This window comes from Mercenaria mercenaria, chromosome 6 (genome assembly GCF_021730395.1).
Source record: "Mercenaria mercenaria strain notata chromosome 6, MADL_Memer_1, whole genome shotgun sequence".
Classification (NCBI taxonomy): domain Eukaryota; kingdom Metazoa; phylum Mollusca; class Bivalvia; order Venerida; family Veneridae; genus Mercenaria; species Mercenaria mercenaria.
In genome coordinates this window covers 14,416,262-14,432,670 of record NC_069366.1, presented here as the reverse complement: position 1 = coordinate 14,432,670, position 16,409 = coordinate 14,416,262, and positions in this window count along the sequence as shown.

Sequence of the window (16,409 nt, the reverse complement as noted above, 5' to 3'; positions counted from 1 at the left end):
TTACATCATGAACTGTCGGTAATACGCTCATATTTCACTTTTGTCCGAAAATGGCACACTTTGGCTGCACAGGGCACAGCAAGCTGTCGACCTCAAACAGTGAGCATTGTTTTTAATGAAAGAAGCTGAACTTACTGTCAAAATTGTTATTATTATATTATTGTGGTCCTTGTGTGTTCGCTACTAAAATATTCCCGTACTTTGTAACTATGGCAGACGGCCTTTAGTAAAAAATCTGTTATTTCATCATTAGGTATTTTGATGTTTTAACAAACTAATGATTCAGTTTCAAAAAATAATTTAGTACAGAAGATGACCTTAATAGTATTTTTTCTGTGTAGTGTAAAAAGCAGATTTTATTTAGAAGTAATCAAATTGAGATTGTCCTTCAGGACACAGGTGACTTTTTTATAACAATAAAAGTCTTCACCAGAATATTAAAATGTTTGATAAAATAACATTACCATGTAAATTATTACGTTTGATATTTTTGTTTTACAGCATCGAACTTCTAATGAATTATTCTAATCTGATAAGTCATCCATGTTTAACTTCGTCTTTAGCAATATGGTGATGTAAGCTTCCATGTCTATACAGTAAAATGAAATAATCTTTATATTGTGCATTACAGAACTCGTATGAACAACAAAAGGAAACACTCAAGGGCTCGATTCCAACCACGCTGTCATACTTCATGTGTATGGACTTCAGTACAGAGTCCACCACTGGTAGACATTGTAAGGTTCCGTTCAATTGTAGGCCATGCACGATCAGTTGCTGTAGAAACCAGGACTGCACGTGTGGGCTTTTTATCATACTGATCCAATTTATGTTTTTTAAAATATTCACAAGATGCTGCTGCCAGTGTGAGACACAAGTAAGCGTTCGGGAAGATAATGAGTGTGAGGCATGAATGAATCAATTAAAATCATATTCGAAATAACGGCACCGTGCAAAACCAAGTGTTCATTTTTTTTAAATATGTACATCTGGTTTTGTATTTGGAATAATTTGGTGAAGTCCATGCAATTGCGTTGACATTTCAAATATCTGCACATAAATCTGGTGTTGCAATGTCTGTTGAAAGTCTAGAAATAGTGTTACTTTCTTTTTTTTTTACGTTTAATATTTTGTTTGAAACAAATTGTTTGGGTCTTTTCTGTGTATGCCAATTCTAATTTTTCAGACTTTGTTGAATAAGAATTAAAATAACAACAGAATTGAGTGGATTATTATCTGAAAACATGTATGTTACGACCGCACCTTTTGATAAGACATCAGTAACGAGCCATGATAAAAGCAGCGTCAGTCTTCTTTAAAACGACTATACTGCTATATTTGATTTAAAATTTCCAGACCTGGTATAGAAATGTCTGTATAACTTCATACAAAGTTATCTGTATTTTGTATCCAAGCTTCTTGCAAATAAAGAGAACATTAGTTAAGTAGATTATTTGTCAATTTATCCACTTTATTAGCTCAGACATTTAATACTTTTTGAGAGTGTAATTATGAAAATGCACCATTTGGATAACAATTTATATATGAAATAGTTGAAACATAAAATATAAGGCAAAATGGAATTAAAGTATCTGATATTCTAGCAAAATTAAATACTTAGTAATGCGTATGGGCTCGTCCTATATAGCGTTATAACAATACTATAAAGACACTACTATTTTCGTTACGTTGCGTTCTTGAAACATGGCTATTGTTGAATAGTTGTCCTTCCTTTATTAAAGACTTACAGACAGACCGAATCATAATTCTGACAATAGACTTGTCTGCTCTGACCATCTCCTACTCAATGTAATATTTACATAGAAAAAACGATACTTCTGTCAAAAGGACAGGTGAAGAATATGATGCAAAAATGACTATGGCAGTTCCAGAAAAGGTTAAGTAGTATAACATGTAAAACGTCTATTATGCAGACTGATATACTGGCCGAACAGAGCATTATTTGATAGTCTTGAGGACAAAATCAAATGCATGCTTGGACAAAAACGCATTGAATGACATTGAACTGCACACATAATATTTCAGAGAAAATGAGTTAATGAACGCAAGGTATTAGATACATTGTAAAATGAAGCTGATTTAGAAAAGGGTATGTTTTTTTCTGCATTTTTATTCACTTTAAAAATGTTTAAATCCCAAAACGTACATGGATACTCTTTATTTTGATTTCAGAAATGAATTAGCCAATGTATGTGGAAGTCCTAAAGATTTTCTCGTGGAAAAATGTCTGGTTACGGTATCCGTGAGGAAAGAAGAAAATTTGCATTGCCCGGAGGGCGACTTAATTGGTTCTTTTAAAAAAGAACGATACGAAGGTCTCCTTCTTAAACTCGAGCGTAAAATGTAACTTCTTTTTATTTACACTGCGGACATACTAAGTTAAACCGCATTCTTAATAATTCGCCTTCATTTTATTGCATCAGATTCAAATGCCGATAGGACTAATTCTTCCTAAATATAAATAAAAAAAATAAAGACCCTAACAAAGTCACGCCAATGTTAGAATTTCCCTTAACAATACTCTTTTGTCTATAACAGAAATCCTACATTTCATGGTCATGCAACCTCACAGGTATAAAAGTCAAAACTATATATGAATTTCTTCGGTTTCTATTGACGAGAAAACACATATTAACAGAATGCCCCTATGAAAATCTGATGCGCCATGCTAATTGCCAAATGCCAAATGTCAATACGTACTGCAGAATGCTATTTGCCAGGTGTTTAATGTCGAATATTGATTCAAACGGTTAAATGTAAATCATTAGTAAATGAATAATTCATGTTGTTAAGTCCTTGGACAAACGCATCGCTAAAACGGTCATTGATCTTTGCTACATAACTTTGTCTCCATTATAAACTTTTTTTCTGAATATTTTAGGGTAAAACGTGGCCAAGGCCGGTAGAACAAATTATTATTTCAAATCAGACTGGTAGAAAAATATATCTGTTCAAATAATTAAAAAATCAAATTCATTAGGCAGATATAAATCTTTAATTAAATAAAAATTGACGTTTAGAATTTTTCATTTGATAATAGGCGGTAGCTACTTGACATTTTAGCATTAAGTACCCTATATTCATTTCACAAAATTCTTATGAAATTAAAGGCACTCGCTACAGCTTTTCCAGACGGGTCGATATTTACCCCAACACCGTGCCAATTTGGTTTCGATGTAGCTCACTGCAGACTTGGTGCGGTCTTCTGCGCATGCCCGGAAGTGATTATCTAATGTCGCGTACGGCAAATTATTGTATGTTCGCATGCATTTAATGTACAATATGTTTAATCTACTGACTAAAGGTTAGGATAAGTATCACCATGGTTACAAAATATATACATTTAAAGTACTTTTAGTTCAAATTGCTTCAATCCGACATATACTGGAGTCTGTTATTTATTACTAGCGTTCAAACTCTGCATTGAGTCACAGCTGTTTCTAATTCCGTACCGTACCCTTACCGTACATTCGTAAACTACAGGTTTTGTTAAAAAATGGGCGGAAACTTTCATCGTTCTATGCCATCAAAATGCTTCAGAAACACCTTAAAACCCGCTTATTAAGAAATCTGCCGTTTGATAATTTTATATGTATATATTTCTAAGTCATTTGCTCAAACATTGAAAGAGTATTTTGTACCAACCTGCGTTGTATAAATGCCCGCCACACCCCACCTCGTTGTAATTTGATTTAAGCGAAATCTAATATGGTGAACTATCAATTTTCTTTTTGTTTTAGATTAGGTAGACATAACCAAAGGTATGTGCAGAGTTCGATTAAATTCTATTATGTGAAACCGATAAAATAGCAGAAGAACCAATTTTAAAACTAAACAAAAATATGCAAAAATAGCCCTTTGGTCTGCTGAACAAGTATTCCTTTCCTTACAAAATCATGTTCTTTTGATTTCTCTGAGCATGTTTCAAATAGATATATTGTTTTCCGTTATAAAAATGCTTAGATAATCAAATTTATGATGATTTTTGTACTTTACTGAAAGATATTTTAGGATTACAGAAATTTTGAAAAATGTTTAAAATAGCACCATATCTAGGGGCAAATTAAATTGAAACAAAGCTGGTGACCTTGTATTTTTATTTCATTTTTCAATACATCTTAACAAGATCTTTTAATACAAAAAATTTCATCAAAATCTATTATTGAGAAAAAAAATACGAAACTGTAGCGAGCGTCTTTAAGCAATCTTGCAAATGAAATAATTTTATCAAGACTGGGACGTTTCAAACCCATAATCGACCGGCACATGACCAGGTAACTTTTGCCAACCAACGTGACTTTTCGGTACCATGCTCGTTTCAAGTATACCATGTTTTTGCTTATAATATCCTTATTACAAGAAAATGAGTGTTTTCCTCGCCACAAAGTGTCTGCCAGACATTCTTAATACCTTTCTCAAACGCTTCGCCCAAATTCACGGACCAAACGTATAGATACATTCACACTGGAATCTGGTCGAATTGTTTGAAGACGGTATTGATAAAGACTGTCAAACATGTCTGTACTTTTTCCTATTCAGACAACCTAAAATCTGTTTCAAATAGCCTACTTTAATCCAGTAATATTTATTATAAATACTTACGAGCTACGTGCCTATATTTGCTGTTTCTGTGAAAAACGTTTTAAAATAGAAAAATATGTAGGCACTTGCTCTTGGTTTTGGCGGGTGCCACTTCTTCTTAAGGCTTTTCATTCCAGTAAATCTACGTGCGGAAAGGTTGGAGTTAGGTCAAGGTGAATTATCGTGTTTGTTCAGTATGTGTGTCTATACTGCTGGACAAAGTCTTTAGAAATACTTATTTCTTGTTATTTTACACACTTTGTGGTAGAATTATTTTTATTATTCATCTCTGTACCTAACTCACATTACCTAATCGGATCTATTTCTGTCAAGTTCTGCAATATATACCGCAAGAGAAATTTTATAATATTTTTTTTTAATTTGTTAGATTGAATACTGCTTAAGCCGGTGCTATGGGGCGTTGGCAGTGTTGCTTTTTCCAATACTGCCCATGGACAGACTCAATCAAACCGAGTCTGCAATTTTCACTATTTGCCTTGTTCTCTGTGCTTCCGAGGGATCTACTTTCCAGATTTTGTTTTGCATCAGGTATTTTGGCAAAATTACCATACTATTACACATACGTCAAGTTGGTCTTATTAATGTCTTCAAAAATATTACATTCAGTTTTAAAAATACTGTAAATTCTGTTCTAATGTTTTCTTTGACGCACAACCGCATAATGACATACGGAATTTAGTACTGTACGCACGGATTAAGTGCTGCATGTGTTATACAGCATTTTTGCAATACCTATTTAAGAAAAAAATCAACCAAAAAAAAAAATGAATAAAGGAAGGCATATAATGTCAGATGATATTCTATGATGCTCTATATCAACATTATAAATTTTTCTTTTTGTCGGGTTTAACGTTACATCGACAGAGTATGGTGACTTTGTAGCTTTGGTGGTGGGGAAGACTTCAGGTGCCTCCCCGTGTGTTATTTCGTCACGAGCGGGCACCTGGGTAGAACCACTAATCTTCTGTAAGCCAACTGGATGGCTTCCTCACATGAAGAATTCAACGCCCCGAGAGAGGATTGAACCCACATCGATGAGGGGCAAGCGATTTGAAGTCAGCGACTAACATTATAAAAGAATAATAGGATAGAAATATTGTTCAGTGTCTTAACTGGTTTTGATCAGTGTCACGAGAAATGCAACCTTGATATAACAACATTTTCATTGTCAGACTTTTAAGATTCAAAAAGTATCTAAAATTCCAGCTTGAAAAACCGAACTGTTATAGCGCCATATTAACGTTTCAGTTATAAATAACTTATCATGCTAAACCTAACGTTACCCTCATTCTAAATTTAACTGCAGGCATGCATTGTGTTTAGTGATTTTTGTTTGGAAAGTAAAGAAAGGTCATACAAAATTACGGCAACCGGACAGTGAACTGGTCAATGCAAAATATGCTGAACCTAATTTCATTTCGTATCTTATAAAGACCCAAACGATGATCTAAAGATATCAAATATTGGCTCGTATGAATTATTTTGGCGCAGAATACAGCAGTAACTGAGCACCAAAACATGTTCCAATTTTCAGACGCCTGGAAATGTTTAAGCATATTAAACCGTTTTTCGTAGGCATATAAAGCATAAAATGCTAACCTTATTTCATTTTGTATATCATAAAGAATCAAACAATTACCTAAGGTGACCAAATCTTGGAGTACGTCCAGCGTTTTGGCGCAGAATGCAATAGTATCTAAGAAGCAAAACATGTCCCAATTTCGGGAGGAGGTTTTCTTTGTATGTATGCCATCGGCATCCTGAAAATCTGTTGGCAATGTAAAAAATACTATTATTTTGACATACATACCAGCAGTATATCCAAAAGAATTAATTCATTCCCAAGTCCTCCTGGACGCTGTGAATTACAGCGGTAACACGGATTCGAGCCCATTTTCGGACACGTGAAATTACATTTAACACACTATGCGATCGGTATTCTGAAAATCCCTCGGTAATCTATATGTAGTCTCTTTTGACCAAACATACGAATAAAAATCGTTTTCGTGCTATCCATTATCAAGCCCTGGTTAAAGTGTGGAGTTATAGCAGTAACAGCGGTTTAAACCCGTTTTCTCAGACGTAAAAAATAGAAAACTACTTGAAACAGATTTGAAATCTTTTTTCGACGGCAAATAATGCATTTATTGCTAGTTGCTTTCATTATGATCTACCTCCACAACGTCCAACTACTGTTGTTACCTGCTTTAATTTTCAACTGTAGCAGCAGTAAAACTGCTGTTGCCAACGCCAACAGTAACAGCAGTAATACTGTTCTTACTGCTTTAACTTTACAACAATAAAAGCAGTAAAACTGCTGTTATTGATTGCTGCTATACCTTCCAGCAGAAGTAGCAGTAATACTGCTTTATCGCTGTTACTGCTCTATTTTGAATAACTGTACCTGAAAATTTACTCATAGCACGTGCTTTTGCCTTAAGAGTAAACAAACGTAACATACTTTAAGAATAAACAGACTTTGTATTGGCGAAATAGAAAAAGAAAGAATAGAAAAGTATGAAATATATTGAGATACATTTGGCTTGTCCGTAGGTGTTCGCCATAGGCGGATTTTACTGTATATAGTAATTCATGTTTTAGTAGCAAATTACGAACATAACGAAATTAACAGTTTCTTCAAAGATATAAAAAATGTAATATAATGCAATCCTGACGAAACTGAACCTATTAAGGATACTCTAGGGGTCAATCAACTTTTGCTTGACATGTTTTGAAATTCATCATGCTTTCCTCTGTCGGATTAAAAGTCCAGATAAAAAACCTTTGTGAAAAATTTCTAGGATAAGCAATAAATATTTCATATGTCTTTACAATAACATCTTTATGAAAAGAACAGTCAGGCTATAAATTTAGTCGTATGGCAGCTTAGCATTTATTATAATGAGGTCATCCAAGGCTCTTAAGGGAGCGTTAAAGGGAGTTATATTACTTTGATGTAAGTAAAATTATATGGGTGATTTTATCCGGTAAATATAACTGACTTGGACTGGCTGTCTTGGTGGAGAGGGTTAATTGTTTGTGAATAATTATTGATAATGTTCAAACTGCGGAACTTTTAATGCATTGAATGGAAGAATGAAGTAGTCCGATTCGATTGCAGAAAAACAAGGGAAGTTCATGGCTTGGTGACGGTGGGGCCTAAGGATTTAGTTCTCATTATAAAGTTTCTTCGTTTTCTAAGAACAGAAATTCACAACTTGGTGAAGTGTTTGATGTGGTTCGATTCCTTTATGTATGATGGAAACCTATTCCTTTGAACGATGCTCTATACAAGAGTATCACAGTTTTTTAATAAATGAGTCCATTCTTCATTTTTAATACAGTGGGTAATCGCAAATAATATTATCATCCAGTCTATAGTCTATTCTGGTTTGACAGATGCCCGTTTGGGATGCAATGACAGGTTTAAACAAATACAAAACTTACCTGGAAAATATAGATATGTGGTGATGTCCTACAAATATAAACCAAATTTAGTTTTTGAACATTTTTAAACATAAATTATTAGACGATTATATACAAGAATGGGGAGCCAGTATAAATTTGAATAATTGTATACATCCATTAAAGTTATTTTTGGACTGAAATCTTATTTAGAAAATATAGTCTCCAGAAATCTTAGAAAAAAACATTAACAAAAATACAAATCTCAGCACAAAGTCTTAGAATACAAGCAGGTAGAATTTCACGTGAGAGATTAGACCGTTATAAAGTCTCAGTCTATAAGACTAACACCATTTGAGGAATAACTTCACAGAAGGTTTAAATTAAATTTATTATGCGTCTACATTGTACAGCATCAAAGCTTTGACTTCCACGTTATCAAAGAATACCGCAATATACAAGAAATATGATACATAAAACCACAAGTACTTGGTGGTACGCTACAATCCCTTCCATTTTAGAATGTTAATTAACCCTAAAACAACTTTCAATAACCTTAGATACAAAACAAAACTTTTAAACTTTTATTGTCCCGAAAACCAAACATTAGAAATAATTTGGCCTAAATTCCAGAAAACTGTCGACTTCGCAATATTCCACATTCCCACAATCTAATTTCCCTCTAATGTTATCAGCAATATTATGATAAAAATTACGGAAAACAATAAAGGTAACAGTTACAAAATATAACAACACAGTAATTAATTTCCGATGTCAGAATCATGGTAGGGTCTGTTTATCATCAGTGTGATATTTACCAGTTTATCAAATACAAATGTCTATTGTTTCAAGATTGCTTCAAAATGCGTGAGGAGTACTTTTTATACTCCGAACACGAAGATTTTCGTACATGTTAACTATTTCAGCAGGGCAATTTTGATCTTTTGCTATGTGTCCTTTGTATCCATACTTGAAACATACAATATATTTTTTTTGTGCTTTTGCTTTTGACTCATTTGGCTTTTGCTTTATTGGATGACATTTTCTTTATAGCTCCTGTCTGTGGATTTGATGTGGTTACTGTAGATCCGGCTTGAACATCTACCTTTTCGTATGCTCTTGCGTTTTCTAGCAAAGTTTCCATAGTGAGATCTTTTGCTTTGTTTTCTAATAATTTATTTCTCAAACCTGTTGTTTAACATTTCTCTTTTTCTTGGTCCCTATTTTTTTCATTTCGAGAGTCACCAAAGTTCTCTGTGTCGTTGTATAATCACAAACTGGTCTACTGATTCGTCATCTTTATGATACAGATGTCAAAATTCACATCTCTCAAATGGAACATTTTCTTGAGATCCAAAGTAATCTGAAAATGTCGTTTTAACAGTATCATAATCTTTTTCTTCACCAGTATCTTCCATCGTGAAAAACGTGCCCAGGACTTCCAAACCAGCACAATGCACGAGTAAAGCTCTCTTTGAACATGTATGTCCTTTTCCTACACAAAACAATTCAAATCATCCATCTCAATGCTAACGTTGAAGGTTAACCTTTACAGTTCAAGGCTTTTGCCGTTTCGTACAACAGAATGTATTCCAAAAATAATATCAGAATTTAATCAAAATTATGTTTGTTAACATACCGTTAATATATCCTTTTTATTTATCCTAGTAGCCAGTTATAATGTCCCATTCTATAAAACTAACACCATTTAAGGAACAACACCATCGAAGGTTTAATATACATTTATTATGCGTCTACATTTAAGCTAAGACTCCAACGTTATCAAAGAATACGACAATATATAAGCATATATGATACATAAAACCACAGGTGCTTGGTGATATATTACAATTGTAATCAAAAGTTTGGTGAAATTTGTACTACAAACGACATTGAAGATGAATTCCATTTTGTTTTAAGTATCAGCATACGACAGGTTACGACGGTTGTATTTTAAAAGTTATTATAGAAATAGACCCAGTATGTCTAAATGTACACAATTATTAAATAGTAGTAGAAAAAATGAAATTGAAATGTTATGCAAATTTATTTATTAAACTATGGAATAGCGATACAGAAAAAATGAAATTAAAATTTAATGCAAATTTATTTATTAAGCTTTGGAATTGCGATGCCGATACCAGCTCATGAATGGTCCAATAAAATGTTATACCGGTATATGTGAAACTATGTCTTACAAACTGATGTTTAACAGTCCCGAACTACTTTTGTGTTCTTTTATCAGTAGTCGTTTATTTCTGTTATCAAAGCATTGATATAATTTCTACTGAATTTCAATATTGTACATGTAGTTATAAAGTGTCCATTTTACATAGCGCTGAATTACAAAAGTGTGTGTATTTTAGTTAAATACACACGAGTCAGTCGTGAAGACGCCAATAAATTACGTGCAATATGTACTTTAAATGTAAGTCACATGTAATTAAAACGTTGCTTAAGATGGACATTTTTCCTACATGCTTTTCATACTGAGAATGGTTTTGCTAAACCTATGTGCCACACGACTTATCTCTTACTCATCTACGTTTTGCTGGTAAGCGTAGACATACACCTTTTTTGTCGTGAAGAGTTCTTCCAGCACTTTTCAAGGTGCGTACTTGGTTTGTGGCACATAGGTGCAACAATACCAAGTATAAGTTGAATATTATAATAATCTTTATGCTAACTGATGAAATACTGTGTTTTATCAGTGAGACATAATCCATATCACTCACTGCATATCGCTCTTTGCCGATCTACTTGTACAGTATGTAGATCTATAAATTTTTAAATATTTGCTTGAAACAGGACGAAAATTGTAGTCGCACTTTGTTCTTTATTTTAAATTTCTCGATTCAACCCATTTTTCTTAATGAGAATTTTATAACGTTATGCAGCGAGAAATAAAATGAAATGGAACTTTATATAGGTTACTGACCGTTCCAAGGCGGTGCCCCTGTTTTCAACTGGTTGTTTTGTCTGTCTTGTATTGTCTGTTGCGTATGTTTTCCTGTTTGTTGAAAGCGTTTTTCCTCCGCCTCACTCCCCCTATTGCCCTCTCCTTTCCCTTGAATTTACGCTACTTTTTGCATCCCCTCCCCCTTTACTTTTAGTAATTTTTCGTGGCTCCCCTTTGTTTTGGCAGCCGAATCCTAAAAAACAAGGAAGAATATCCAACAGGGAAAGCCACGTTCAAAACACGCAGCCTCCCCAAAGACACACACGAACAACCCTCGCACACAACACAAAAAAATGAAACACAAAAGGACAAAACAAACAAATATAGGAACACAGTGGGGCACCGCCTTAAAACGGTCAGTGGCAAAACCACCACTGGGGAGTTTAAACCGGTTTATGATGCACCTAACCTCACTCTTACCCCCACCATGTTCCAAAGTCACAAGACAGTGTAAATAAAAGTAATCCCCGCCAGGTGAAACCCTAACATACGTAAAGGCAACAGAAGGTATGTTATGTAAAACACAAAGATGCTCTTGTAAATATAATATAAAAATGCAATCCTTAAGGACCTAAAACGCATGTACTCAATGCCTTTGCAGAAGACAGAGCAACAAGGAAAACACCCTTAAGGGCCCGACGAAACAGGCCAGAAGACGGAAATCAAAATAGCCCAGTCCTGGTGGGATTAAGAACTACTTATCATAGAGTCCTCCACCTGATGCGTCAGACACAATGAAAGAGGAAAGCGTAGCGTCCAACTGTAAAAGGGTTGAACACCAAACATGCGGTGTGTCTCAAAACTGTTGGGTCATAACCTCTTTTCATAAAACGTTTAATTACTTTACTAAATACAAATGGAAAATTACCATGGACCAAAATCTTACGAAGTTTGTAAACCACATCCCCATAAAAAGTGGGTTTTGATATACTTTCCCGCAGAAGTGATTTTAAATTGCTATTGTATTTTAAAACCAAATCTGAATTACGATAGTAAAATTTAGAAAAGTATTTACGTAATTTATAATAACGGTAGCCCTGCTGAAGAAGCTTATTTGATATAAATAAGTTACGTTCATTGAAATCTTCAACATGACTACACGCTCTTGCAAACCGAATTAACTGAGAAATATATACCCCATAAGATGTAGCCTGGGGTACATCTCCATCCAAATGTGGGAAATTTACAATACTGAAATTAAAATCATCCCTCTTGTCATAAATTTTGGTATGTATGAAATTTTCATAGATAGAGAGATGTAAATCTAGAAATGAAGTAGTATTATCCGAGTTGTTAGTTTTTTTAACTGTATCTCCCTGGGATATATATTTTCCGCTAACTGATCAAATAACGGATTATCCATATTAAGTATATCATCCAGATAGCGTGATGTATTATTAAATGCAGTTATAATGTCTGCCTGTGTATCTTGAGAAAGGCTCAACATAAAATCTCTTTCATAACAATATAAAAACAGATCTGCAACAAGGGGTGCACAATTTCTTCTCATGGGAATACCAATTACTTGTCTGAAAATTGCATTCCCAAACCTGACGTAAATATTGTTCAATAAAAAGGATAGGGCTTTACAAACTTCGTCACAGGTCCACATAGTAAAATTCTTTACAATCCAACCAGTTAAAAATGCTTTATCGAAATTGCAAGCGAGGAAAGTAGCATTTTCCCTAGCAAAAGTTTTTTCAATAAGGGCAGTAAGTTTTTCCTTTATTAAGTTATGAGGTAAAATCGTATAAAGAGTGGAAAAATCGTAAGTACTGACTGAAGACACCCTGTAATTTTTTATTCTAAATTTATCCAGGATTTCGCCAGACTTTTTTACCGACCCAAATAAGTTTTTACCAGTGTTTTCGTATACTTTGTCACAATATCTTTTCACGTGGGCTTTAACAGCAGTAAGGCATTATGTTAATAACTTGGAAAGACGGTACTTGATTGCTTTTTCCTACTTGTGTGGGTGCGTTTGTATGCTTGTGAGTCTATAACGGTGCCCTACTGTTTTCTTATGTGTTGCTTGTTCGTTTTTCTATGTTATTCAGTTGATTGTAGTTGTGTGTTTATCTTTGGTACATGAGTGTCTGCGCTATTGTGGTTTACGTTGTAGTGCGACTGTTTTTAAAGAACATGGCATTCATTGAATATTCGTCCTTGTTCAACTTTTCCCTTCGGGTTATTCCCCCCACACGCTCCCGACCCCATTTCGCCCCTTACCATTTTCTTCCCCGGCCACCATCAATATTTAGCATAAATTAATATGTACTTGTTGGATATTTGAAGCAACCCGTCTTAAATATTTTTCCATTACAGCTTCTTTTTGTTGTGGGCCTACTATGCAAATGCGTGGCTCTGGGGTTGTGTTTTTGGTGCTATAAGCTTCCGAGAAATCTACCCTTACCTGTTATCTTTTATGTTGTGCGCGTCTTTCTAACGTCACAACATGTCTGACGTCATGTTCGTTTATGCGCGTCTATTTCCCGCGCTTAGATTAAAATTTGTTGCAAAATGCATATTTCAACGAAATTTGGCATAAAATAAAAAGAAAAATTGTTTCTTTTGTGTAGATTTGAAATATTACATATCGAAGTGATGAATTTTTATAGTTTGATATATATTTCATATCCACGCAAAACAAACAGATATCATCTATGTATAGTACTTGTATGCTATTGAAATGTTAATCCGTTCACCCAAAATTGTAAACCTTATAAATATATTCTTATATATAAGTTTAATGTCAAAATTATATTGTTATAAATGTATATATCATGTGTATTATTTATGGGCCTCCCATACTGCAAACAAAATTTTGGCAAATTTAAAGTATTCTTGCATAAAAACTACCTTTTTTCACTGGATCCGCCCATGTATTAACGGGAGAAAAATCGTGTGCAAACAAGGCAATTCACGTGCTGTTAATACCCGATTTTTATTTTTGAAATGCTTTCTAGGGACGTATATGTATTTCTGCGCAGATTGACATATGGTATCTGCGTCTTGTTTCTTTCATAAAAACCTCTTCTTGAAGCATTAAAGATGCAATCTAAACCATAGAATGTTTTACTCTGTCAGTAACTAACGCCAAATGTGCTGCCCGTACACGTTTCTTACCTTGTTTACTCCCCTATTAGAACTCGGCTTCAATTCAGATTTTGTAGACAACCGTGAATGTTAAAGAATCGCGTGTTTACCTGTGCGATTCTTTGTTTTTAGGAATCATATTATTGATTTTGGTAAGTATCAGTCGGTATGTTTTTATCTAATTTCTCGAAGAATTTATATAAACAACTTGGAAGCTTGACACTACGTTCGTACTCATCCGTACTCCAACTGTGTCCGTACTCAATATAACTCGAATGTAAAGTTATTATTCTTGAAATTGTGATCGAGTCCACCAAATTGTGAAATAATATGAACAATTATTGGTAATTTTATGTTTGTAATAACGAGAGATAAAAAAATCGCTTAAAAACCTTCAGGATGTGCTTTTGATAGTGTTGTTTATTTCTGGCCCCGGATACGGATATTTAAAACAGGTTTACCGTTTCCAAGAACAACAGGAATGGTAAATAAAAAATGTACCGGAATCGTCAAGTCATCACATATGACAACAATACATAAAGTCGTCGTGTAATGTTTTTTACGTAATAATAGCGACAATACACATTTGTTTTGTGTATTAACGTCTGCAGAAGCTCTTGGGATATGTTTGTGTCCCGCGGGTTTCTGCAGACGTTAATACACAAAAAACATATATTATCCCTACACTGATGAGAGAGTTGAAACTGTTTGAAGATAACGATAGACTTTTACATATTTTGTTATCTTAAAAGTATCACGATGCATGAAATGTTATTAAAATAGTACCACCTGCATTTTGGTATGCTACACATCATGTTTTTTTCTTCAGAAATGTGGAAAAAAATTATGTTCCAATAAGTAACTCTGCGACCTCTTAGGGTGTTGTCAAGTGATCTGTTTCAACAATTGAAAAGACACACTGATCTCAAAAATAGACGAATCATCTCAATGTTTGCCTTATGTGCACGTGGTTTTCATGCCTTATAAATGTCTTGTCCTTATTCAAGTTATTGCTGACAAACAGATATACAAGTGAGTAGCCAGTGACATTCAGTTCCCGACAAAGGTTTGCGCGTGATAGTGTTCTTTCCTAAATTTATTTCTTTTTAATCATACATATCTATAACGAACATTTCATAACCCCGAAACCAATCTGGAATATTTAAAACAAGGAAGCATGTAGATAGTCAGGTATCATTCTCGGAATATGTCTGCATGGTGCTTACAGATCTATAAGCATATTTAAAATATTCAACAAACACCTGTCGCACCTTGATGAACGCAGGTTTTCACCGTAATTAGATACCCTGTTCAACTGGGAGGAACTGACTATACTATGATGACTGATTCATACCATTTTGTTATTTCCTTCTGCCGTAGCGACACAACGACAAACGTCGTTATGGCACCCCGCCGATCGTCGCCCCATCAAATATCGCCCCGCCAAATGTCGCTCCGCCGAATATCGCCATGCCGAACGACGCATTTCGAAATGACATAATCGTAATACTAGCAATTAAAATGGAGATAATAGGCAGTGAAATTTTAATAGTTATGATATATTTGTTTCTACCTAATGACGAGTAACCAGAGGAAATTGCTCACTGTACCCACCACCCCATCCCATCGCCTCACCCTATCTCCTGACCTTTTATCCGTCAGTGAGTTAATCAAAGAGACAATGTACCTCAAAATTACGAGAATATTTGCATGAAATAAGGACTCATAGACGGCAATATGTGTAAATGCGTGCGTGCATGCGTACCTTAACAGCGTGTGTCCGCCTGACCGTCCGTCTGTCTAATTTTTGTCTACAGTTTAACTTTGTCGTACATTGAAAAAATGTATTGTCGCTAGCAAACACCAAATCCCTATTTGAAAGGTCAATGTCACACTTGGCTGAATGGACCGGGTAAGGGTAATGTCAGTTCTTATCCGAGCAATTACGTAAACGCTTGTAAAGAAATCATTTGCATCCTACTTCCATGCGGAATAAAGGGCAAAATGTAGGGGCATGAAAATATTTCCTCATATACACGGCTAGTGCCATGCAAAACCTCGATCTTAAAGTCGGGTTGGGCGATTTCTGCAGGACAACGTATGACAAGGCGACGTTTGCGATGCAACATTCGACGGGGCGACATTCGGGGGCGACGTTTGTTGGGGCAACGTTCGGCAGGATAACGTCTGTCAGGGCACCGTAACGACATTCAGTGGGCGACATTTGGTGGGGCGACGTTCGACGGTGCCATAACGAAATGGGACAAATCAGCCACCATTGTTTACACTAGTTTAACTCATACCTGGAAGAATGTTTAAATTAGAG